Genomic DNA, 24,329 nt, shown 5'->3' with positions numbered 1-24,329 from the left:
CAAACAGAGACAGAACAAGTGATTGAAATTCCCAAACAAACGGCTGAGGAAAATTTGATGGTAGGATTGATTAAAGGATTTGCCAATTTACAAAATGTCACGCAGATCACCGCTTGTTTACCAATACCGAGGGCAGTAGGTGAATCTATTCCATGGGGAATCTTAACCATGAATCTGACCAAATTAGAATATGAAAATGAGACAATGGATTGTAAACAAGAACCTAGGGAAACTTGGGAATTGCAAAAGGTTAAAGTTGGGGAAGAATCACCAGTATATTCAACCATTTGGGAATGTAAAGGATGATTTGTAGCTAAACCGGGATTATATGGAGATTTAGGGAACAAGGGATGGTGTTACTAGCCTAAAATGGCTACAACAAACACCAGTGTATGGATAACCGAGACAAAATGTGAGAAAAAGAATCGAACCCTACAGGAAAAGGAAATAGTTTGGGATTCGGTTTGGTCTATGACCTTATATTCCCATTTTCAGTATATGGCAAAAACTCCTTGGTGTTTTACCTGGGATGGAAAAGTGTTTTCAGTATTACCCTGGGTCAATGATAGATCAACTTCATTGGGAGAAAAGGAGAATAAAATAGTGCCATGGTGGAAATGTGAAAAAGTGTATGATTGTAGCAATGCAGACTTAATAATTCAAAGAATCCCTCCTTTGGCTGCCGCTTTAAAATATGGTTGTTTTTGTCGAGGTCTTAAGAATACTCTCAATCTATCTAGCGCCTATATACCCAGAAGAGGAATTATGTTTAGTTGTAGAAAATCTACTATTCAAAGTCCAGGACATTTAATTTGGGCATTGAGTGATGGAACCTGGACAACTCATCTACCATTAGATGGTAAAGTGAAACAAATAACTTTAGGCGTGCCAACATTGTGTCCGATTTGGAAGAAATCACCATTTAGAGGATCTCTAGAAAATTTAGAACTGAAACGAACAAAGAGATCTGAGACAAATGATGATACTTGGAATGAACCATCTACAGGAGTGAAAATTGGCTGGGCAATTGAATCACTTTTAAATCCTATAGCATCATATAGAAACAGAGCATGGCTTTATAAGTTAACTGGTCAAGTGGAAAAATTAGCAAACGTTACCAAAAAGGGGTTTAAGGAATTGAATATACAATTACAGGCGACCTCTAGAATGACTTTACAAAATAGAATGGCACTAGATATGCTCCTACTTAAAGAACATGGAGTATGTGGATATCTCAAAGATAAACTGGACCACTGTTGCATCCCCATTTCAAATGTCACACAAGATGTGGAACATGATTTGGATTTATTAGATAAAATTGAAAAAGAAACAGAATCAATTCAAGAAGATATGTCAGAAGACTGGTTAGGGAAAATTTTTAACAAATTAGGAAGGAACTTGAGCTCTTGGATACAATCCCTAATCAAAACTTTGTTTCTGTTACTGATTGTCTTTTTGATGATCATGTTGGTATATGCATGTTTGAAGAAGCAGTTTACCAACAGAATTGCAATCAATCGTATGATCATGAGAGAAGTACCAACCAGTCCACCAAGGTATAGCCCACCACCAAAATATGTTGAAACAAATGATATGTAAATAATGTGAAAGTATTGAAATAATGATTTTCAACACTTTCAAAGGGGGGAAATGTTATAGATTTGCTAATAAGTTAAGATTGATTGACTTTATTTGATTGATTATTTGATTTTATAAAATCAATCATGTAATAGAAATATAAGAGGATGGGGAAATGTTATAGATTTGCTAATAAGTTAAGATTGACTTTATTTGATTGATTATTTGATTTTATAAAATCAATCATGTAATAGAAATACAAGAGGATAAGAAAATATATTTTAATGAAACTTATAGTTATAGTAAAAAGCGGCTATAGAAGATCCTCTGTACAGCCCCGTACCAAGGCCGGAGGAATTGGTCAGAATCACCTAGTAGGAATGTTTAGAACTTAGATAACAGACTTAAGATTTGAGATGATTGTTTGTATGTAACCTAGGAGGATGTACTAAAATGTCAAAATGAGAATTTATGTGAACTGGGGAGAGTCGAGTGAAGCAACCCATAGTTGCCGTCCAAGAAACAGTTACCTCAAGTGGCAGGTAATTCCGGCAGGGGGAGATCGAGACCACCGACTCACATACCACCTACCCAAATCGTACCCCAGACCCATTTCCGGACCTGTCTAACCTTTACTGCGCAGAATCGGGTATGGGAGGAGAGTATGTTAATGATTTATGGGAAATCTTACGATTATGCATGGATATTTAATGAATATGTATGAATCAGTTCTATACAAGGTGTATGATTTTGAACCATGGTGTGCGTCGATCGTGAGGGGACTCGCTCACGCACCCGGCCGTCCATAAAGAAAAGTCTGCTTATCTACATCACATTGGTGTTGATAAGTTCTTCATTCCGAGATTTCGGTAACACTGCCATCCCATTCTACTCTTGTACGGAAAGCGAGTAGCACAAGGAGCAGAAGGTAGCCCCAGAAGTTGTACACAACCGTCACTGTGGCTTTTGTGCAAAACTATTCCTCTATCCTTTGAGCTCCTTTTGTGTGACACCCACCATTAACTAAAGCTTAGGGACTGGAAGTTGATTTCTTTTTTTATAAAAGTCTGCTGCTTAGTCATTCCAGAATGTCCAAACCAACTTATTGCAAAGAGCAGCCCACGTGTGACTAGATCACAACTCGGAAAAAACCCTCCTGGAACAGCCTTTTCAGTGATCCCTGACTTTGGGCTTGCAACCGTGGCACGGGGATGTTTGATCACATCCAAAGCCAGAAAGGAAGAGCTAGGGAGCTTTTGCTGAATTCAGCGGTTTTTCAGTGGATCCAGCCGCAGCCCAGCTGACAGCAGAGATGAGTTACACTTCACAGCTCAGGCACGCATCAGAGGGCTGTGTACTTCTATTGCACAGACACCCGAAAAGAGGCAGTACTGGGTGCTCGCTGTTCAGAAGATTTTTCCATCTTGCATCACATGTGGCCTAATTTTCATTAAAAACTTGATGTTCTAAACCATCAAAGCTCTTAGGAAATGACAAAGATTTCCAAGGGACAAGTTTTGCCCATAATCATGGGTGAGGCATGCCCCACGGCCACTATCATCAAAAAAAATCAGTGGCCATTCTTTCCCTTCTGCAGCAGGCCCTCAGCCTCTCCTGGAAGGTCTGCGGAAGCTATCCTTTCTTCTGCCCCACCATTGATGCTGGAACTTTAGGAAACCCTGGGAGTTTTACGCTCTCTCCTTCCAGGTGAACCTCAGAGAGTGCTCTCCTGAAAGGAGGAGGAGCAGAGTAAAATACAGACCATTCAGGACAGCCGAGAGAAAAAGAAAGAAAAAAGAGAGTATGTCCCGCTCCTCGCTAGCAGCTGGGGCTTCCAGGAGCACCCAGCCGCTGGCCAAGGCCTGGGTACCCCGGGCTGGGACCGTGTGATGCCCCCACCACAGCATGTCCCAGAGCACATGGACCAGGGCATGGAGGGGCCGCAGCCTCCTTGTCCTCAGTCCCAAAGCCACATCTGGTTCTGTGGAGTGAGAATTCGGATCTCAGTCGGGTTAACACCTTGGCACATCATGGAGGGATTACAACTCGGCATTCAAAGAAACAGGGGTGTGGGTGGCCCAACAGCACAGAACTGTTTCCCAAGTCCCTAACTTCTGCTGCTTTCTGGCACTCATTTTTTTGCCCACGGAACGTCCCCAGGTTTTGAGGTTGGTTTTGAACGTGATTCTCAACCAACCACATCAACACAGAGATCCAGTTTTACACGATGTAGGACACGGCAAGTGAAGGAGGGATCAGCACTTAGGATTTTGCTTCTCCCTGCAAAAGCGGCTTAGAAATGGGTTTTGGAAGAAATCAGATGTAACCCAGTACATTTCCATATCCAGAAAAAAACAACAAAAAAAGAATTTTAGGTGATTGAGCCCCCCCACCACGTGCTTCCTTCCAGCACTCAAGAGCCATGGCTTTATTTGCATGAATAACTAAGAAAGTTCATTTTGAGCTTAAACAAAACAAATTTCAAACCACTTCTTAACCGCTGGCTTTGCAAGTTGCACAGTGCTGATGAGTTCTGTAAATCACCTGATCCAGAAGCGTTCGGCTAAGCAATTTATGGAGGCAACTGCAAAAACACACATGGAGGCCAGCCACTTCCCCGTGGGGCTCAAGATCCAACTGCAATTTCACAGTGCTGCACTAGGGCAAAGCTACTAAATATTCCCTGCAAGGGGCACACGCTGTCTGCAAATCGTCCTCCAAAGGGATCTGTGACTGGCATGCAAATGCACGAGGAAGGCTGTCACACCGCTCAGAGTCGTCAAGAAGCAAAATTAATGACTCCCTAGTTAAAGATCACGGGTTTCTTCTTTAAACTCTTTTTGCACCCTGGGACGGTCTCCACCCTGACGATACAGCGGCTCAGCTCCGTTTTGTGAGGGATGGGGGGTAGGTGACCTCCTTGAGGTCCTCTCCCAAGGGGCCCATGGAAGAGTTCAGATCTCCTGAGGGACCACGAGGGTTTTTCCAGAGCAGGCTCCTCTTTCTAAACACCGATCGCTTGCCCAGCTCTGTTTCCTGTAACTCCCAGGTTGCATGTAAGTAATTTTCCTATTTCTCTGCCACAACAACAACAAAAGCTCTCCAGGCACAACCCCTGGAGATCCCTGCAGCAAAGTGATGGACAGCCCCACCACCACAGCAAAAATCCCAGGGCCAGGAGCACAGCGCTGAGCCAGGATTCCCTTGGGAGCAACTTTTTAAATCAACCCTTTCCTTCCACAGCTCTAACAACTGCAGCTGGCGGCCAGGAAGGCGGTTTGTTAACACGAGCCCTGGTTAATTACTGTAGGTGGCATTTGCCAAGTAAACCCTGCGCAATTACCGTATCAATAAAAAGCTGTTTCATGGCCTTTGTATCTGTCAGCTTGGAGAAGTAAGGAATGGCTCGAAGCAGCTGGGTTAGTGATCTCAGCACCCTCCAGAACGGGAGCCTGGCTGCTGGGGACCACGGGCCTCGCACCTCCTTCCTCTTAGATGGGGAAAACCAGAGCGTTCCCTGGATGGAAATCTGACAGGGACCTCCCACTCCTGAAAAACACCTCAAGCAGCACCACACGGACGGAGAGGAAGGACAAGGTAACCTGAACCACGGAGCTTGCTGCAAGCATTCCCTGCCCCGTGCCAGCACAGCAAGGCCATCACCTCTGTAAGGGCAAAGGCGGCATAACTCGGTGGGTCAGTGATAACCGCTCCCAGAAAAAGACCTGACAGCACTTCTGTCAGCCGGGAGGAGCATAAAGCTTGTCTAGCAGGCTGCTCGCACTCTGACTTCTGGGGAGGGTGCTCACCCTGCTGAGGACAGCGAGCCCTGTAACACGCGACCCAGATGAAGCATAGACTTGAGCCACGAGGTGACGATTCCCACGCAGGGACAGCAGCACACGTGTGGCACGTTCACAGACACCCTGCGCTCAGCAGGGCTCAGCCACTACGGTCTGGCAGCGCCTGGAGAGCGGGAGGTGACCCAGGGGCAGGGAGCACGTTTCACTCAGCTCCTACCGCCTCAGGAGCCCGATGGTGCATCCACGTAATAAAGGCTCATCCTGGAGGTCTATAGGGGCTTAGTGCTTGTCCACCAAAGCTCTTCTGCTGTGTACCTCTCTGCCTTTACAAACACCTTGCAGCACAACGAATGCATGGTATGAAAGCTCGCTGCTTTGGCTGCTCTGGGATCAGCGGTCGGAGCCAGGCGCGCTAAGCCCTGGCTCTGCACAGACCAGCTGGGAGCCACAGGGACAGCAGGAAGGTGCTGGCACTGCCCTGCTGACCACCGGCTCTTCCTAGGAATTCCGTGGGAACCAACTGGGCTGGAAGAGTATTTGTGCCTCGCCTTTGCTGTGGGTAGCAGGAGGAGGAGAAAGGAGCTGTACCTGAGATGTCGCAGCAGACTGTTGATACACTCTGGCTTCTCGGGGTTTGAAGATCACATAAATTTCAACTGAAGAATTTGGCCAGACATCTCCCTCCTAAGACAGGAGACAACAAACCATTTACCTTCAAACGTTACATTTCTTGTTTTCAACCACAGCCCTGTAAGCCTTTATTTAGAGCATCAATGATGAGCAAGGAGCAAACAACACTTACAAAATGTGTAAGACTTTGGAAGCAGCTGTGAAAAAAATTAAGTCCCTTACCTTAACTAGCACCTGGTAAAGGCTTGCCTTTTTTTTTTTTTTTTTTTAATTAGGGCTATAATAAAGGAACTAAACTGGCTGGCTTCGGCATATCAAGGATCTCTTCAGAAGTGCCAGCTGACCTAAAGAAAAGATACGGTTTCCCTCCAAACCTTCCCTTATATCCCCGTGTCACTACAGCCATGTGAACACGTCTTCTCAGATCAGAAGAGATTCAGCAAGTCAAATGGATTTTTCCATTCTCAGTTACAAAGATAGAAAGAAAGAAAACCATGCCTGCCTTCATCATTGCAGAAGAGATCTGTAAACCAGCTCACAAACAAAGGCAAGGTCCCGTCAGGGCTGGCTACCCCGGCCAGGGCTCACTGTCCAAGCCTCCCTCTGCTTGCAGGCAACAACTGGCAGAAGAGGAATACCAGGGCTTTGCAATCTGCTCCAGCTGCCTGCAGGTCTCCACAGGGGGTATGAGACATTGCCCATGACACAAAGCCCTAGTTGTCCTGGCCTCCTCCCGTTCCTGCATCACCGCTGCTGTCGGAAGCGGAACCGGAGCTGGGTCAGTGCCCACGTGGCATTTCTCTGACACGAGAATGTGATCCTGGCTCAAAATAACCCAAACCGAACACCAAAATGGTGAACTTCCGCTGCACAAAAAAAATCCAGCTTCAGCAAGAACCTGGGAGAACCCTGCAAGCGTAAATCTTCAAACAGCGAGGGAGTGGCGATGGGTCCCTGCAGGTGTTATTCCCAGCGGCCGAGGCCCCAGCGGGATGATTTGCCCAACACCACCGAGACCACGGTGATTGCTGCAGTGTTGCTGGCATCTCTCTGTACGCTGTATAACTCACCAGATGTCCTGCCATGCTCCAGGAAGCCAGTCAGTGGTGCAGTAAGATCCTGGTAAGGGACATATCTCCCTACACCCAGGGTGCTGCTGGATCCCAAGGCACAGTCAGATGAGACTGCTCTAAGGCATCAGAGGAGACAAGCCTACGGACGAGCAACACAACCCATCCATTCATATGCACCCGCACAGCTCTCTGCAACAATCCTAACGCAGCATTATTGATGGAGCCTTGCACTCATATCCTCACTCCCAAGAAAACCTGCAGCAGCAGTTAACAGACTCAAACCTCTTGAGCTTCTGACATGAAATCACCATTCTCCAGGATTCAACGTATTTGGACAGAAACTTCAGGCAGTACGTCCACAATCAGCTTCCCTGTATTGTCAGTGAAGCTGCACGCCAGACTGTTTGACTCAAAGGGAGAGGGCAAGAAGAAATCATCAGTTACACATTATTCTACTATTCTGTGGCTAAAAAAAAATTGTGAAGGACATGACTGTTTTGGGAAACCTTTGTCATTTCTCCCTTCATTACTGCTGTATGTCAGACCATAAAACTGGAAAATATTGTGACCTATTTCTCCTGGGAAATGAAAATAGGCTGTTGGAAAGGTTCCTCACATTCCTGCTACCCCACGGGGAAGAAAGAATTGCTGGTTAAAAGGATACACTTCACTACTCACCCTTGCGGGCTACTGCTACATAGGCGTACCAGCCCTAGGACACGGCAGGAGCCAGCGGTCTGCCGCGGCTAGCATATTCTCCGTAAGATGGCAGTTGAGTCAGATCATGGAAAACTACCGTGGATGCTTGCCAGGACAGAAATGCAACTATGCAGTGCTGTGAACACGATATTGCAACACTTCTGGCTTAATGTCAGCCTCAGGCAGGCTGCAGCTGGCAGGTGGCATAAAATACAGACGGTGGATGTATGATGATCCAGCACAAAAACTCCTGCTGTTGTGCCCTGGCTTTGCTACAGCATATGCCAACGTGATACCCGAGGGGACGGCACACCATGACTCACCGCTACAGAAGTGACCTCAGTAAGGAGACCAACCATAAATAGATGCAGATCCTATTTCCCCTCCCTCAGCCCCTAAATAATGCGAATCTCCTCAACCTCCACCAGCCTGAAAAGGAAAAAGCTGGTCTTGGAAAGTGGGGCACCACCAACTGTCGGCCTGCTTTGTTTGGTGGAGGGAGAAGGTGATCCATGGAAAGGAAATCACTGCTCAAAGCACACCAAAACCCCCAAAGGCAGAGCTGGCAACACAAGTACTGAAGTGACTCCCCAAAGTGCATCCTGTTAGTTCAGGGCACTCAGGGAAAAGGCAGCGCCAAAGCCAGTATCTGCCCCTTCCCATCAATAACCGAACCCACAGCGAGCGGAGGGATGGACCATAGCTCCCACTGGAGATGGCGCCTTCTGCCAAAAACCAAAGTGCTCTGCAGTCCCCTCTCATTTGGATGGGGACCAGCTGGGCACCTCAGCTGAGGTGGACGTTTGCAGGAACAAATATCGCTGTTATCTCCTGGCCCAACCTCTGCACCAACAGCAGTAGCACTTGCGTAACCTGCACATCTTGAAGACCACCTCCATCGGCTCAGAGCTGACACGTGGCACTGAGGAGTCGCTACCAGGCAATGACAAGACAGTGATGACTTGTCAAGGTAAGAGCAATGATTACAAATCCTTTTCCTCCCTTTCCTCTGGTTTCCATTTCCAAGGAGTCAGCTCCCACGTGTCTGTACTGTGACTTACAGCTAAGCTGTGGTGGGGAAGGTGCAGCAAAAAGCAAGGACTTTGTCCTTTGAGAGCCACCTGGGCTTCTACCACAGATGCTTCTGCTGACATACCATGTGTCTTTGCAAAAATAAATCAACTTTGAGATGCACTCAGGAAGTCAGAGTTACAGAACAGCTTGTTTCCCACAGGCTTGGACGGCTGCTCAAAACGTTCATGGTCACAGGCTGACTGCAAAACCGCTCCTCCTCTTTTCTCTTATTATTTTCATCAGCAAGTTAAGCTTATACAGGCCGAAATAGCCTGCTGCAGCTTCCACTGAGAGCAACCCCTGGCAGCTAACGGCCCGCTTACACAGCAAAGCTGCTGCACAAACCCTGCAAAGCCACCCTGCCCAGAGAGCCTTTCCAAGGCTATCGTCCCTCCAGCGGCCTCCTAACCTCCAGCCACTTGTTCCAAGGGTTTGATTCTTTCTATAGGGTGCTCCCAGGCACCACAGGTGATAGGTGAGAAGAGCAGCCGCCGCTTTTGGCCAGAAGGTCCGAGGCAGCAAGGTCCCAGCTCTGGTGGGGCCCCTCCAGCAGATTTACACGGCGCTGCAAGAAGGGTCTCTGTCCACGCTACAAGTTACGGGACTCTCACCGGGGAGAAGGTTGTGGAAGTCAGCAGCAGTGGATTTTTAGATCTTACATTTGATAGGAAAAAAGACTAACATTTGATGTGAAGACACCCGTACGCCAGGGGGGAAGACAGACATCAGCAAAACTATGAATGTGAAACCCATTGTTCCATAAATCATGGAATTAATGGAAATCTAAAGACTGATAATGCTGAACCAGCCAGGAGGGGAACAACTCCTGTAGTATCCCACTTACACCCAGTCCTAAGCCAACTGTAACATCAACACAGCCATTCAGGAAAGGTTTCCACTCGAGACTTGAGGCCAGGCTACACTCTGGGTCCGTACAGCGCTACACGGAGCACCAGGACTCAGCGGGCAGCCAGGCTGCTGGACCTCACCCTAATGCACTTCAGGAGCCCAAGAGCAGGTTAAGCTCGTTATGGAGACCTAGCCCAGTTGTAATGAAGCAGGAGCCCTGGGACATGCTCCAAAACCAGCTGGCACAGCTCAGGCGATCGGCTCCCGCTCTCTGCAATACCCCCGCTGCTCTGACACAGGCTCTTGGTCCCATCATGCTGCTCTCAGCTGCAGTGGTGTGAAACTGCAGCTGTGCTCACATGGGGGGCTCTCAGCCTCATTCGGGCTATAGGAGTAACCAAGAAGAGAACAAGATCCCCTTCCTTAAAAAAAAAAAATAATGGTTTCACCTACTATAAAAGAAAGAAGAGGCTCGGATTATTCTAGCGTTTGCAACAGGATGAGAAGGGATTTTGCATTGCTCAGGCAGCAGGCATTCTTCATCTCAGACCATGCAAATACTCAGTCAGGGCTCTGTTTCATTGAAGGACATGAGGTTTTGATTGCGCAAACACAAAAGCAAAAAGTTTTCTCCAAGTCTGCAATGAAACTCAAAAAGTTCGTTTAAAGCTGCCAGCCTTGCGTGCAGGCTCACAGACGATGCTGGGAGGGAGAGTCACACATGGTATAAATCCAGATTATATGAAGGGATTGGTCTTTCCGTGATTAAACGGGCTGAACTTGGCCTCCTTTCCATAGAGGACCTTTTCATTCTTCAATAGGTGAACTAATGCCCATGGTTAATCCCCATACGCTACGTGTAAGGCCTGCCCTTATATATAATAATCAGTACCCCTGAACACTGTAAGGACACTTATGAAGTGCCCTTAATTTATAGCCCTTGCAGCAGAGCTCAGCTTTAGGCAGGCTCTCGCCGCCTGCCAGGAGCTCACTGTTTAGAAACGCTTTTTGCAACAACCTCTCCCAGCCTCACTAGAAACCTCATGTCTTCCCTCTCGGCACATCAAGACGCTGACGCGGGTATCTGCCAAGTGACCTCATTCAGGGAGGAGGAGGAGGAGGAAGAGAGGTTCTCAGCTATCGCTTACCACCGGCTCAATGGCAAAAATATCACTGGAGAAAAGCATAGAGTCTTCTCGCACCTTTGCCCTCTGGTTCTGGAAGGCACGGGAGAGAAGGGAAAGGCGTTCTTGGAGCGTGGGGTCCATTGCACACTGCTTGAGAAAAGAATCCCTCTCATTCTCCTCCTGCTTCTGCAGCCTGCGACAGCGCCTGCAGCCATGGGGAGACACAAACCAAGCAGATCATTTAATAAACAACATATTTGCAGAGACTGTCGCGTAAGCGCAGGAGCAGCCACGCACTGGGGGAGGAACAGCAGGAGCAGCTCAGCAAGGGGCTGACCCCAAGCCACGGGGTCCCAGGCAGATCAGGTTATCACTTGTTCGCTGGCACGGCAGGTAGTTTTACGCCACACTCACGAGCTAAGAGGAGGTTTTTGAAAGCTAGCAGCCCTCAGGAGAGCCTCCTGGCTCAAAGCTACTGCCACGACTAATGGACAACCCACCAACACCCTCAGATGGCTTTTCCTCCCGTAGAGGTGCTCGGGGAGATGGATGAAGATGAAGGAGCACACACTGCAGTGCTTCGCTGGCAAGGGGAGAGCAGCTGGGATTCAGCTGCAGGTTACCAGCATCACTCTTTTTTACCTTCCCTTTTGGACTGGCAGGGATAAGCAAACTAGATCTGCTCCACTGCCTACACTGCCATCCAGCAGAGGATCCCAGAGCATTTGAAAAGCCAACTCACGGACTTTCAGGCATTGCATCACTTCAGTGAAATTAATGGGTTTATATGCATGAAGACAGAGGCCCCGAGAGGTGAAGGGACTTTGCCTAGCATCACCCAATAACGAAGGCAGGACCAGCATCTCTGAATGCAAACCCTTACATCCAGCCTTGAACCACTTCAACATTTTTCTCTTTTTGGCCTTCTCCTCAGAGCTTTGACACAGGTCACCTCTCCCTCACTCGGTAGTTGTAGCAGCAATCATTCTAGTGTTTAAAGCTCGCAACCGAGAGGTGAGAAGGGAGCACTGCTGCAGAGCACTTGCTTCCCAGCTGGCACGTGGATGTGCCCCCTTCACGCTCCAGTCCCCTGGCCACCAAGGACCAGCAGGTGACTACTCGAGGGCAATGAGGGGAAGGCTCCATACACAGCACATCAGGGCAACGTGGTATAAACAGGACCGCAATCACCACCCAGCTAAATTCCAATACATTTAGAAAGGAAACACAGCCATGGACATTACTAGCAGCACGCAGACAGAGCCTCGGGCAAATGCTGTCACCAGTGCCAAAAATACTTTCTTTGGCTTGCTCCCTGTGGAGTGTCATGAGAAATGTTTTTCCACGGCTGACCTACAGCGCTGTGCATGAGCGGGGCTTCCAGGCACCAAGATGAGCAACCCTCAACTAAGCCTTCATCAACAGACAATAATTCCATTGTTGAATCCCAGAAAGTCCTGCAGGAGGGAGACAGAGCAAACCCCTGGGTAGACCTTGTGATGATCCAGGTCTTTTGGGGTGACAGCCAAGCGCAGGGTGCTGAACTGCCTCCTCCCATTGGAAAGGTCCTCTCTGCTCTGACATCTCAAAAGCTTCTGCTACAGCAGCACAGAGGCCTCGGAGCGATGACCACCCCTAAGACTGCAAGTAAGGAAGAACAAAGCACTCTGCTCAGAGTACAGAACACGAGCTGGCATAAGATCAAGTGCCATTGGAAAAAAATGGGTTGAAGTTAACTGTGGGGAAACCTGGTTGCTTCTGAGGGGAGAGAGGATCACTCAGGGTCCCATCTGAGATAGGCAGGTGGGAAGAGATGCTAAAAGAATGGCGCAGGGACGTACTAAGAGAAGGTCATGAGACTTTTTCTGTTAACACACTGATCTTGCACAGAAGTCACACACTGCGCAATTAAAAACAGAGAAGAGTGGAAAACTAGTTTTGGCCTTCAAGGCATTTCTGACCTAATTACACTGAACTTTATTTGCTCAGAAGCCCTCAAAAAGTTCTCCAGCTGAAGGCAGTTTCCTGACCAGCTCTGGGTTCAGACTAACTCCTATACACCTACAGCCATTCAACTCTGAGAAGGCACACAAGGACTCCCTAAATCACCCCAGCTTCTAAGTGTCTTTTCCAGTGCATCCCCTTGGGCTAGAAGTGTTTCCCTGCTGCCCCAAACGGAATTTCAAAGCTTCAGAGACACCCTGTGGAGAGCCTGCCCCACCTCTCAGCACCACGAAGACACAGGTGCTGACGCCCCAAGGCACTTCCAAGTCCTGTGCTGCCCTGCCTTCCCCGCAGAACCCTCCACCTCCGAACTCTCCGAGCCCCGGAGAAGGGGCAGGGATACCTCGCTGTGCTGGAAGCCGGGACAGCGCAAGGCAATTCAGCATCCTACAGCCGGATGGCCTCAACGTTCGGGGCCAGCAAAGCACCCTGCCCTGCGCACTACTGGACAAGAAGGCTGAAGAAGGTTGCCATCTTATCAAAGCTGGAGGGGAAGAAACTGCAGTGAATATCACAGCAGGTACGCTGCCTGCAGCTGTTAGGTGCTACCGCTCAACGCAGTCCCAGGTAAGGAGCGCCGACACCTTCCTCAGCCTCACAGACCCTCTGCGAGCCCAGGGACCTGGCCTCACTGACTTAGGGCTCCCACAGATGGGAATTTGCTCTCCGAGGAAATGCAACCTTTCCTCCCCAAAACATGAGCTGGAACATGGATGGAACCGGAATGGGAAGCACTGAGCTCCATTACCCTGAAGCCCAGGGGGGGACACCCTGGTGTCGTGGATGGTTTACTTGTCCTACGCCATTCAAAAAAGCACCAACATCCCTCTGAGGCCGTACGTTAGTTTTACCCTTGGGCAGCGTGTCTTACTTAAATGAATCTTCCCAATGAACCTCAGCTTCTCCTGATCCTCCTCTTCTTGACTAACAAAAGCCTTCCACTGGAGTGGGCTATGACTTTACTCCGATTGTGGATGACCACGGATCTGTGGTTTGACAGCGTGATGTAGGTCTTCCCAGCTGTCAAGGAGTTCCTGTCTAGCCTGATGTTGACATCTTCAACTACTGCAAAATGAACTCCACGAAAACTATCATGATCTCGCTGTCTAAACCCATGGCCAGGTGGGTCTTGAAATAATGGGTATAGTTCTGATCTTAAAAACCAGGCTGAAGCCTTTGAAATTTCTGCCCTTCTCCGAAGTACAGAGCAGCTTCTATACGAAGACTGAACAGGATTCCTCAACCTAGAAACCACACAGGAGATAGGTAGGTTTGTAGAAGTATGAATGGCCTGGGAAAAAGTGAACAAGGAAAAAATTGTCACAATTTGTTGTAAAACAGGAACCCGAGGGCCTGAAATGGTATTAGTTAAAATGAGAGAAAAGTAGTTCTAGTACTTTTCCTAGGAATATTCCTTCCTTTGGAACGTACTGCCATAGGTGCCTACAGGCGCTCATCGCTATAAATCCACAAAGCAACTGGACAAAGGCTTGGAAGGTAAAACCATCAGAAGCGATTAAACAAAGACGTGAATAAAGCCTCCAGCACAGAAAAATGCTGCCTCCAAGGCCCACGAGGGAGAAAGCATATGCACTGCCTGCTTCTACACGCTTTGCTAAGCATCCCCTACCGCTGCTCTCCTGGAGAGCACTTACACTCCCGGCTGCAGGCACCGAGGACGCTTCTGAAGGCTGGAGGGCTTTGCCGGAGCACCTTCTACCACAGAGAGAAGGATCTGGCATCGTGCTGACTGTGTAAACCCACAAACCTCCCGGTACAGACGAGAGCGTGCAGACGCCAGCGAGTCAGGAGGGAGCAGCAGGTCTTTCTGCCAGGCAGATAAACTGACACAGCAGAGCTGTCAGGGTTGGCCCAGGGCAGCTGCAGGCTTCATGGCCTGGGTGCCAAATTAGATGTGACATTTATTTAAGACTCTTGATGGTTTAATATATAAGTCTGGAGGAAAAGAAAAAAACAACAACAAAACAATCTCTGTACTGTACCAGCAATGTAGCCCTAGGTATTTCACCTGATGGGGTAATGTCCGTGGGTCTGTGCTTTGGGATGCTTTGCTGCCATGAAAGCACATTTACTGAATCCAGACGTACCTGCCCTATCGTTACTTACACAACACGATGATCTTATTACAGGCTGTCAGCTCTCTCATTCTTACATGCTTTTGACGTATTTCCCAGAGACAGCAGGACACAGCTCACTCTGCAACCTGAACAAAGCAACACCTGAACTTGAAATTAAAAGAGAGGCTTCTTACACAGCAGTAGAGCAGGTGCTTTGGGCTGTGCACTCCTGAGCGATGCTCTCTGAGACAGCGGGAACACCACCGTGTTTTATTCCAGCATCCATCTGCATGGCTATGGCCACCGGTATCTCAGCACATCATGGTAACTTTTAACTATCTGAAAGTAAGAAACCCAGCACTGGGTCATCCTCTGGGGGGCCTGTTGTGCAGGAGGAGAGGGAATTTACAGAAGAGCTAAAATATCTTTCCGAATATTAAGCAAACCCTTGAACAAGATTTCAAAACAAATTTCAGGTTTTATGAAGAATGCGTTCCCAGCATTCAACAGCCAGTACCTTCCTCCATCGATTACTGCTCTAAATATTAGGAAGCTGGTAGCCAGATGGATTAGACTGAAGAGAAACAAAACAGCACTCTGCTGCCTTTCGTCCTCACCGTAATATTCTCCCTCTATCCCTGTAACTCCCTCCTCGCTGAATTTGGATTTTAAACCTTTTTAGGAGTGCATGACAGTCAGGTTCAGAATATTTGGGTAACAGGGAAAGCAAGTTTAAGTTAATTTGCCCAGTTTGTCAGAAAACTATGCCTGGCTCTCACCTCTTCTAAAAGAGACAGGTCCTGCTGCTTTTTCACTGAAAATACAAGCAAGCAACGAAAGCCGAGCTCTTCACTCAGAAGTGTCATTGTACCTCCACATCGACCCTTTGAGCAGTTCTTTTGCTCCTGCTACTATCACGATACCCAGCTGCCTCACCATCACCAGCATATTCTGGTTTTTCAAACAGCATGCAAAGGTCTGCTGGTACCACTTCACCACCGGAGAAGGGAGTCACTTCACCAGGCTAACGATCTCTGGAAAGCGAGAGGAGTCCCCTGCGGCTGGATCCAGCCCTCCCCACCATATGCTTTTGGCTGCACCTCCCACAGAGCTACCTCGGTCAGAGTCAGGAGCGCTGCTCTGAGCTGTTTTGCTGTCAGGAAGCTAATGGCATCACCTACAAAGTGTGCTGGGTCTCTGACAAAGGCCACCTGTCAGTCCCCACGCTCCTATTTCCAGCACTAGAGCAAAACACAGGGCAGCGACAGTCATTTTTAAGTGCTTCTCTGAGGCAGTGCTCATGAGCTACCTTCAGACATCATTAAAACCATCGTGCTAGTTACTCCAGCCCTAGGAGCAGCTTGTTTATAAACCTCACCATTAAATAACTGCTGCCAACACAGGGGTTTCTACAGGACCATTGCCCAGGCTACAACAAAGCTCAGGGCACCCTAATCATCACTGCTGCCACAGCTGATGCTGTCAACAGCTAAAGCCCCCAGCAAAGCCCCCTCTGAGCCCATGCAGCCCATCGCAAGGAAAGGATCTGCTACCCCAGAGCACTGCAAGCCACCGTGAGACAACAGATGGGCAGGAAAAGGCAGATGGAGAGCAATGACCAGCCACAGCGTCTACGGGACAGGTCGCAGGCTCTTCAGACGGCTCTCCTGCACTTAGGAGTCACCTTGCTTTCCACCAGGCTCCTTGTTGTGCATCCTCCTGTAATGGAGCACCCAAAGGATTCCCCATTACCTCCTCCGCACCGTGCTTAGGAAGGGCTGTTGGCTTTCTTACGGGATGGAATACTCCAGCGCAGGAATATCTGGGAGCCAGCACAGAGCCTTTGTGCTGCCCAGTGTGAAGGAGCCTCGCAGAATGGACTGAAAGGACAATGAAACTGTTGGATAACACAAGACAGCGCTGCCGCACATCCAGGATGCCGTGGGCTATATATAATCATTATTGGTACTACAGCCATGATACGCTGGGGTTGCTGATCACTGAAACATTGCTTTTGGCCCACGGGGAAAGACAGGGCAGGAACCTTCCTTCTGATTGCCTGGCAAAGACATGCTTAATACGCCACTTCATAAATCAATCACCCTTCAAGCTACTCTTCTGCTTCTCAGCAAACGCTGATTGATCCACCAGGAAAGGAGACTAATGAATGGTCAGTTCTGCCCCGAAACGCATCCAGGGTTCATGGCACCTAAGAACATACTAGTGATTTCCACTGATGACAGAAGAGACAAGCTGCAGTCCAGGATGCCCTGCAAAGAGATGAAAACTACATTCTCCCAGAAATCCTTCACAGGCTAAGAACGGGATAGGCGGCGTCACATGGAAGTCTGCTTCTGGGGATGAACAAAAGAGCCAAAAGGAGACTTTTAACTCCAAATAACCCTCCGAGCACCCACCCCCAAGCCGTGCTCATGCAGTCAACGCCACGGGTTGCTTTAGCAGCATTGTTGTCAGAAGGGGTGTTACATAGTTTGGGAGATATAAAGCCATGACTAACAAAAAAAAAAAACGATCAAGCAAATGAAGCACAAACTTAATTCCTCTTCTTCTACCCTCAAAGCGACAGACCATCGGCTTTGAAACAGAAGGCCCTAGAGAGGGGCGAAGGCCATACTCTGTTTGCAAGAAATTTAACAACCTTATCTAAAACAGTATATATAAAGAAAAATCATTGTTACAGGCAGTTGTGGAAAAGGGGAACAAAGACAGGAAACAGTTGTTAACTGTTAGCTGATCTGACATAAAGGAACACTTTGGAGAGCAATTATACTCACCCATCAATCTAATTGATTTGAACCATAAAAGCCTATATAACCAATTATTTGTATAACGTATTAGTTACCAATCCTCAGTCCGTTGCAGCACTGCTACGATTAAGATGCAAAGTCAACATATAATTGCATCAACTCCTATTTACACCTTTTTTTGCCTACAGTATATGCCACCCTGCACTCGCTTTGAAGCAGACGTACAAGAACATAAAAGTCCAACAGAAACTAGCCAATCCTGCTGGGAATTCTCACAAGTGAAGGAAGAAAAGCACAACATGCACCCACGACCTGAGGCAAGCAGAAAGGAAAATCCCTTTGCAAAGTTCTTAAATGCCTGGCAGTCCAAGGAAAAGCTGGAGCAGCCTCTTGTAATAACCACGGCGTCAGAGCCTGGCTTACACCTTAGGATAACACAGGAAACAAGATCTTTAAAAATCACCAAACAAAACAAGTTTGTCTGCATCTGCTAGCACTAAACACAAACGGAAATAATTACATCAGTTCACGCACTACAGTAAAGCTTTGGAGCCAAGAGAGGCTGCTGCTTAGGGAAGCAGAAGGTTTCCCCACCTCCCCGCACTGGTAAGAAGCCACTACCAGCCTGCCTGGTGTTGAAGGATCGGAGAATTGCGCGGCGATGAAGAGCTACAGACCTGACCAGCAGTGGCACACAGCGGTGGCCACCAGAAGCTATGGGGCTGTTGCCGTGAATTTAGCTCGATAGGAACCGAACACACTGCGACATCAGAGCCGCTGTGAACGCTCACACCAGACCAAGGTTAAAACCAGAAATGGTTTTGGCATTCCCACCCTGGTACCCTGCACGACACAGGCACAGCTCAGGTCAAGATGCAGCGAGGCAGAGGGTTTGCTCAGGCAAGTCCTGAGCCTCCTCCGCTCCGGCTGGAGTCGGCACAAACCGCGAGGGCTCAGCAACCTGAGTGATCTCAGGAACGTGAAACGCAACACAGCAAGGGCTGAACCTCAGCTAAACCCTGCTGCCTATCCACATCCATCCGTGGGTTTGCAGAGAGAAAAGACAAAGAAAAAGGCTTGATCTAGAGGCTAAGTCAATAGGATTTTCATTTTGTTTTCAAACAAGTTCCTGGAAGCTACTGATGGTAGTGCCAGCCTGGCAAGATGACAAGACCTTCGGTAGAAAGGGGGTTCTTAAAGGAAAGAGAAGAGAGGCATGCAGAGGTGGTTGTCTTCTCCAAAGTCTGCACAAAACCACAGACTAATATCACAGCAAGGTAATGTTTTACTCTTGCGAGTAGCTGAGATGCCCAGAGGTGATGGCACATCCGTGCTGCCGTTACTCGTTCAGCCTCAAACATCAACAAACACGTAGGGCTGGGATTTAATGAGCTTCCTGCGTGTGTACAGTGGCCACTAACACACCGCCAAGCCCTTGCAGAGGTGGCCTCATTTACCAACGTAAGCTGATTCAGCTAAGCCCAGCATCAATTTCAGCTGAAGAAAGGGATTCAGCACCCCAACACACCGACATTCCCGGCTGGGAACCCCATGCTGATCTGTGCAGGAGCTGAGCAGTCAGCAACGCCCCTGACAATTCCCCTCGGCCCATTTGCAACGCGATGCAGCCCCTACCACAGTTTCCCACCGCGGCCGAGATGCACAGGCTGTGCTTGCCCTGCTGCCAGCCGAGCACACCCGGTTCTGTAGTTACCGTCATCTTCACCAAACCCAAATGGCTCTAACACACCACACCAAACTCTCTGTCGTGCCACAGGTGACTGAAGAGCTCCACATCAGCTCCCTAATTAATCGTGTTTCATATGCCTTGATTTTTCCTGTGATCTCATGCCTCATTTTCCCCCATTTGTGATGAAACCTCGGTGCTTTCTCAAGCTGGCGGTTATCATTCACAGCTCCAGAGGCTGCTGCAGCACAGAGAAGCTGCCTGTGGTTAGGCCGAGAAGGGCAGAGGCACCTCAGGGCAGTGGCTCAGGCCATCCTGCGTAGGGCAGAAGACCCAGATCCTCTTCTGACATCCCCTGCCACCCTGAGCATTGCTGCCGCACTAAATACAGTGATCCCCAGCCAGTTCTTCCAGATCTACCCAAGAAATTCTTTTGTTATTATTTTTTATGCTTACGTTGCCCTAAGGAGATCTTGTCTATCGTGCAAGTGTTGGTGCTGGCTTAGAGGAAGGGGAAGATCTGAGGCCAGCTCATCACGCTTACTGACCAACCCAAACCACACATCCCAGTAGCTCTCCGGTGCTCAGTACCAAACCCCCCTGCAGCAGCCCCCCGCGTGCGGGCAGCCTAAGCAGCAGCTGCTGGCCAGCCTTCGGGACTGGGGGGCTGGCGGGAGCCTGCCAGGGAGGAGACGGCTCCGGCAGGGCTTGCTTCTCCACGCTGCAGGCTGGAATCACCACCCCTGACGCGTTTGACAAACACACAGATGTGGTGCTTCGGGACACAGTTTAGTGGTGGGCTTGGCAATCCGGGGTTAAGTTGGACTTGGTCATCTCAAGGTCTTTTCCAACCTCCATCATTCTATGATTCTACGAGGCTGCTGGCATTTGCCCCACGCCTAGCAAGCAGCAATGGGGAGGAAACGGTGCTGGGGACCCCCTGCTTCCAGGGCCAGGCAGCAAAGCTCAGCGGCGGGGGAACAAGGCAGCCAGACCCCTCCCTGACCCAGGGCAAGGCAAGCTCTGCTCCACATCCAGCTCCCAGCGTGCTGCACTGAAGAAGCCTATTTAGCTGCTCCCTCCTGCCATATAGGAATAACCTGAATCTGGCACAGAGCAAGTTTTGCTGCCCAGGGCTCAGGAGGGGAGACATGACTTCACCCACTTCCTACGGGGACAGGAACTGAGCCAGCGCAGGAAAACTCACTCTGATTAACAACCACGGAGCCAGAATCAGACCCTGCTCGCACTTTCTACCTGCCCTTGAAGTAAGCAATTGAGGAGCCGAGGCTGAACTCTCCCATCTGTGCCCTGGGTGTGCAGAACCACAAAGGATGCTCTGAGCCTGGGTCTGCCATCCACAGCAAACAAGCCAAGATTTGCTTTAGCACAGCTCCTGCTCAGCAGCTGTCAGCCCTCCTGCAAGCTGTGTGGGAAGTTGAGGGAAAACAGGGTATTCATCTGCCAAACACCTAGACGGTTCCTCAGCAGGCTTTTAGCACAAGGCTGGAGGCTTCCAGCAGGACTAAAACCACCGAGAACTACTCCTGAGCCACACACGTTACCTCTCTTCTGGGGAAACCGCTTTTTGGGGCTCTGAACCAAGGGGAGACAGAAGAGTAATGGAATAGGCAGTTCTGCTTGAGGGCTGCCTCCTCTTGGGTGTGCTGTCTCCTAAAATACTCCTATGGGTATGGGTTCTGATCTCCCCCCTCAAAGAGGGTGAGATCCTGCCCCAGGCTTTTGCTTCTGCATTAGACTCACAGAGCTACTGAAAGAGAGCCATCCGCATCACTACTTTTATTACTGACAGCAATAAAAGCATCTCAATACATAGCGTCCGTCGGCCACGCACAAGCTCAGTGGTGCTTTGCTAATTACTGAAGTTTTCTGTGCTGACAAAGAGATGCCAAGGGATGCAGCAACCGATGGGGAAAAACTGCACAGAGGAATTTCAATACCGCACCACAGATCCCCTGGGCTAGAAGCGTGTTGTAGCGCCTTGCCACAAGGGCCAGTGGGCACTGGAGGCACCCACATACAGGCACAGGATCTGGTCCTACACCTTGAAGACCACCCATCATACTATACTAGTACTCGTTGGAGACAGGAGCCTAATGTGAGTCAGCATTTAGGGAGCTCTGAGTAGAGAAGCAATTCTCCTTCCACAACTCCAAGCATCTCGCCGGCACCTCCTGTCTCTGGCAGCCTTCTTCACCTGCATGGAGCACCTGCCGTAGACGTTATTGTTTTGGATGGCATTGGACTGGTGGATTTGCTTTGCACCTCTGGCACACCTCTGGGAACCCGTCATGCATCTCCTCAGCCACGTGTCCCTGAGCAAAGCTCACCTTCCCACACCAAGCTGGTGCTACGCTGCCAGGTTGCAATAAATGTTGTTACTGCAGCAAACTGGGTTTGGTGTACAATCAGCAGCACTCAGGGCAAGCAGCTTGGGCATCATCTCACTTGAGCAGGACTTGACAGCTGAAAGAATATCGAAACTTTATGAATACTGGATTGGTTGAGACTAGGACTTACCTCCATAAACTTATTTTCCCACATCCACACGGTCCACACAGGGTGGGCTGAACGTCATCTGGGAAAGGCCAAGTGACCGACAGGACTTTCAGTGGTATTGAAACCTTTTCCAAAGCTGTACGAGTGCTTCGCACGCAGGTTTCAGAAACCCTTTCAAGTACCATAATCTGATGTTAAGGTGCTGGACAGGGATATGCTGGAGCCCAGAACATCCCAAGTCACCCTCATTTCAGTACGAGCTGGGATTTTTCACACCCAGACACATGTACACAGGCGAAAAGGAGGAGTTTAGGCATGTAAAGCACTGAAGGACAAGTTTTCATTGTAAATCATTACGCTCATAGCAGCAAACATTTTCTCCACACTCATCCATAAATTTGTAGCAACAGAACCGCCACCACACACACAGTCTATCCAGGGGACAGTACCTGTGCTCCTAACCAGCCCAAAAGACACACAATTTAAATCAACCAAATCATACGCTAAGGGAAAAATTGTGACTTGTTCACATGGAAGAGCTCCATGCTTGCTTAAGCAATGCTAGGGACAGATCTGACCCAGCTTCAGCAGAAATTTAAGCAACGTTCACCTGATCCTGCGTAAGTCACCCTAAGAAGGGTGTGATCCATTGAGAACGACTGCTGCCTGCGAGCAAGTCAGTACTGATACACAGCCAAGCGAGGGAAACGCCTCCCAACACCTTAAACTGCTGTTTTGCTCTTAGCACTTCTGTTTCTTAATAAACACTCTGTTGGTGGCTCTGAAAGAGCAACCCGGCTGCTTTCTGTACGCGCGTCACAGGGAGCCTGCCGTGGTGCCGGACACATTAGCCAGGGCTCGCCACGCGAGGTCAGGGAACGCTGTCTGGTGCTCTGCACTACTCCTGCAATAAACTCTGCACCACACCTCAAAAGACTGATTGATTACACGTTTCTGCTTCACTTTAGCAATTCATCTCAGCAGCCTTTCACTTACCTGTACGCTTCAAAGCTAGAGAGATAATCCCTTCATTATCCCCTTGCTCTCCTTCGCAATTCGTAGTTTATTTCAAAATAACTGCAACATTGTACTGGCAGGCAGGAATGAAATCCTGGGTTCATCTCCCAGGGAGCTGCACGTGTTCCTGGGAAAACACCCATCTCGGAGCCAGCAGAGAGTTTATCCCCGTGGCCTACCCACACAAATGACTTTTGCAAAGATTGACTATGGGGGAACCAGCTGTTTCAGTAAGAACAAGACTCTCAGGTTTTTCAAAGCAAGCCACGAAGATCCTGGCCCTAATTATTCGCTCACTCTGTTCCGTCACAAAGTATAAACCCTACGGCCCTAATCTCCACTGTCACTGCTCATCTGCCCCAGAGAAATTCTAGCCCTCTGAATTTTATCCTATAGATTCTGTATAGGCATACAAATAAGGCACGTTTTTGTGCTTCCCTAGCTGATATTTCAGTCACCCGTCCTAGAAACTGTTACCCAAAACAATAAGCTCCTCTGAGTGAGCATCAACCATTCTCCGTGAATATGTCAATAACTGGAAAACATTAGACAAAGCTGAAATAAGTCGTGAGGCTACATAAGTGTTTGGAAGATACAGGAGCATTTGTAACTTCCACAAACCCAAGACAACTAAAATGCTCTTTGCCGGGCTAAAGCAGCACACAGTATCCCCTCGGTTAGGACACCACACTTCCAAGGACCAACGCTGAGGAACAGGGACAAACCAAACCTCCCTCTCAGGCGAGAGGAAACACACGCCAAGTGCCTTCACGCAACTGAGGAAGCGCCTCGTTCGGCACCACAACATACCCCTGCTGAGCCAAGGCCGACAGAAGCATTCTAACATGGCGCCTTTTCCTAAAGATATTCCCCGCTTACTCTTCAGTGAAGCGTAAAGCTGATGGTGTTTCTGTGGCCTGACCTCAGCTTCTCCTAGCCTAATATAAATGTTACACCTATCTCGGGAGGCAGCGAGCTCTTCCTGCCAAATCCCAAGAGCCCTCAAGTCCTGGCTGCATTAGTCCTGATGTCGTGAGCTGTGGGAGAAGGCAAAAAGAAAGAACAAGGCTCTGCGGCAAAACAACGTAGAAGCAGTGCAGGGGACAGATGTGTAAGAGACAGCGGCATTGGAGCGAGTCTGACAGAGGCACGCATTCCCACGTCGCGCTTCAAACATAGCACCGCCAAGGAATGAAGCTTCACACGTGCATATGCACACCGTAACGGAGAATCAAGGTTCCTCCCGCCTCCGACTCAGCAACTCCCAGCAAAACCCGATTCCAAAAAACCTCATTCCTGCTTGAGGGGATGCACTTTAAAAGCCCCCTAAACACCAACTATTTGTCACTTTTCTTTGAGGCAAAGCCGGGACAGGGGAGATACACCTGGAGAGGCAATTAAGGTGACCGGGACAACAGGGAA

At 49.0% G+C, this 24,329-nt stretch overlaps 1 pseudogene; it reads right to left on the bottom strand.

Annotated features, from left to right (window-relative positions):
* LOC129785696 (hydrocephalus-inducing protein homolog) overlaps positions 1 to 24,329 on the bottom strand; it is a 67,209-nt pseudogene that overhangs the window by 21,344 nt on the left and 21,536 nt on the right.

Source organism: Falco peregrinus, chromosome 14 (genome assembly GCF_023634155.1).
Source record: "Falco peregrinus isolate bFalPer1 chromosome 14, bFalPer1.pri, whole genome shotgun sequence".
Lineage (NCBI taxonomy): Eukaryota > Metazoa > Chordata > Aves > Falconiformes > Falconidae > Falco > Falco peregrinus.
This window is presented reverse-complemented; position numbering and strand designations above follow the sequence as displayed.